This window comes from Staurois parvus, unplaced genomic scaffold (genome assembly GCF_062004578.1).
Source record: "Staurois parvus isolate SC_StPar_1 unplaced genomic scaffold, SC_StPar_1.0 ptg000007l, whole genome shotgun sequence".
Taxonomy (NCBI): Eukaryota; Metazoa; Chordata; class Amphibia; order Anura; family Ranidae; genus Staurois; species Staurois parvus.
The window spans coordinates 8,882,953-8,886,018 of NW_028317803.1; the positions used below are offsets into that span (position 1 = coordinate 8,882,953).

The 3,066-nt window shown below is 40.8% G+C and overlaps 1 pseudogene; it reads left to right on the top strand.

Moving 5' to 3' along the window:
* The first annotated feature begins 2,495 nt into the window (after window positions 1–2,495).
* LOC149474289 (U2 spliceosomal RNA) lies at window positions 2,496–2,611 on the top strand (annotated as a pseudogene).
* The last annotated feature ends 455 nt before the right edge of the window (window positions 2,612–3,066 follow it).

A 3,066-nucleotide genomic window follows, 5' to 3' on the forward strand; every position in this document is an offset into this window, starting at 1 on the left:
GTTACGTCAGCGTCAAGAGGTTAAACATGTTATACTTACCTGCTCTGTGCAATGGTATTGCATAGAGTGACCCTGAGCCTCCTCTTCTGGGGTCTGCTGTTGGCACTCTAGGCTCTTCGTCTTATCAGTGTGACACCATATAAAGCCACTTCCTATGGGGGCACACCTGTGGGATTGCTCCCAAGCTGGGCTGTGTGCATCTTTGGACACACACAGTGTAGCTCTGCCAGTCCACAGCTCCCTCCTCACAGGATTTGATTGACAGCAGCAGGAGCCAATCTCGGCCAAGCTTGTGACAGTAGGGAGAAGGGAGAGGACAGATGCAGCCAGGTACAGCTCTGGATTGATACGTGACTCAGGTAAGTATTTAGGGAGGGAGGCACAGAAAGTGGCAGAATGTTTTTTACCTTAATGCATTCCCTATAAGCTAAAATATTATGGCTTTACAATCACTTTAATTGTTCAGTAGGGAAGATAATCTTTCCCTGTGGAAACTGCATATTGTTCTGTTGTAACATAAAATAGATGGATTGGGAAAGTCAAAGTCTCATTTAAACAGATGAAATATTTTAATTTGGCTATCATGAATAAAATTACAATGTTACACTATTCCTATAGAGTGCTCTAAATCTGGGATTGTTCCAGGCTTTGATTCCAGCATTTCCCATGGAGGCCTAGAACCAAGATGTTGATTACTGTAGGGATTTTTTTGCCATGTCCCAGGTTTCAAGGCTCGATATTATTTACATCTCCATTCACGTAGCACCAATATTTTTTTTGTGCTTTACAGAGAACATGGAATATAAAATTAATCAGTCACTGTCCCAGTGGAGTTTACACTCTGATGTTTCTAGTACATAGTCACAGGGCCAGATTTGTTGGATATATATGTTTTCTACATTAATTCGTTGAGAGAAAGCTATGCAAACACAAACAAAATATGCAAACTCCATGAATGTATAATGAGTCCATGGTCCAAAGTCTTCATTGTCTCAACAGTTGCTAATTGCTAAGTAATCCCCCCTCGCCCCATCTTAATGAACTTCTATAAAGTGAGCTATGGCAAAGCCTTGGCTCTCTGTTTACATTCACTGTGCGTTCATTATTTCTCACAGCAAGCTATGGGAGCTGCATCATTGCTCACCTCAATCATAGCAACACCCCTGCACTGTCACTGTCTTTTGTTTTAGGTTGCAAGTGTTTATTAAATGAAAAAAATAAGAACTATAACAATAAAACTAAAAAAAAATAGACTAAACTTTTAAGGTTTGTCTTGTTGAGCCAACTGAAAGTAATACACTTAGGCAGAGAAGTGAACAGTATCAATAATGGGTCTTATTGGTAGTAGACATTTTATTATCTAAGCCTGCATAGATAACTGAGTCCTTGACACAAATACACGCACTTAGTTAGTCTCAAGAGCACAATAATCTAAGCTTCTGCCACTGAAAAATATCTTATGGAAGTGGCTGATATCCATAATAGCAAGTAACCTAAAATGAAAACTGTAAATTGTATTATGTTAAAGGCGTTACACAATGTCAATATGCTGTGGAATTGTTTAGTGCTGGAGAAGAAAAGCAATAAAGAGGTAATTCACCTTTAACAGGAAATAAAAAAAATCATTGCTTGACATCCAGAGACTCATTTCTACAGAGAAATAAAAATACATGCTACATTTATTCATTGTTAAAATGCTCTAGAATAAAAGACAAACACCCAAGGTGTTACCAGTGTCTGATAAGTGACAATGTGCTGGCATATTGTAAGCAATTTTTTTTTTAAACATTCAGAAATGTTTAAAGTGTTCACACCATTATCTCTGGTGAGTTGTGGAGTGATGAAAATTAACACGTTCTTCTGAGTGACTTGTAAATTGATTTCAGCATTTTTATTGCGATCTGCCTAACAGACATCAAAACAACTGGCAGTTGCCTTCTCTTCTACAGTGACGGGATCCTTATGAAGACTGATAGAATGAAATGTTACATGTTAACATAAAATTAAATCACAGTTCTCTGTGGTTTAGGTAACCCAATTGTCAACTACATGTCTGCGGAAGCTAAATGATGAGCAGAATCAAGGATTCAAAATGGTCACCTGATCTCTTATCAACTGTCTCTTAGGATGGCTAAAGAATGTCTCATCAAAAGGGACAGGCAATGGGGGTTATTTACTAAAACTACATGGTGCAAAATCTGGTGCAGCTCTCCTTAGAAACCAGTCAGCCTCCAGGTTTTATTGTCAAAGCTTAATTGAAAAAGCTGAAGTTAAAAGCTGATTGGCTACTATGCACAGCTGCACCAGATGCTGAGTGCACCAGTTTTAGTAAATCTCCCCCAGTGTCTACACAAAAAAAAAAGTGTCAGGATACATTGCAATCTTCTCCCCAATTTGATCTGTGGGCGAATGCAGAATATGTAGGACAAATAATTCTTGAACTTTTCTCACAATATCAACTTTAGGGATGAGGTTTGGATACACCACTAGTATGTGTGGCTTCTCGGCCTTTTGGCTAAGATCAAGTGTAGTATCTGTTCTTATCAGTGTCCAGTGGGGGTGCTCCCGACCATTCTAGCTTTGCGGGGATGGTTGTTGTATAGTACCCTCACTGGTATGATGGGGGTCCGGAAGGCTAGTACCGGAGGGACAGAAACCAGGGAGCGCCATGATTCGTTCTGGGGCCTTGGGAGTAATTCCTCTGGGAAGACTGGAAAGACCCAGTACCTCCTGATTTGGACGGATCTACCTTGGTCTGGCCAGGGGCTGGGGACGCAAAAAGTCCGCAAACTCAGTGCCCCCTGGGGAAGACGCTCTCAGGGGTGTCACTAGTAACACTTGGGTGTGGGACCCCACGGTGTGAAGATGACACATGGCCACTGTTTTTCACCTCTTTTTGCACAGCGCCCTAAGGACCAGGTCTTTTGGCTAAGTCCAGGGCAATTTTTGCTACGGGCCTCAGGGCCTGGTCTGTGCACAATTCGGCACGGTACCACTTTTTTATTTTTTCTTTACTTTATCTTATCTTATTTATTATGCACTCCCACGTTTTGTCACTTTTTACTT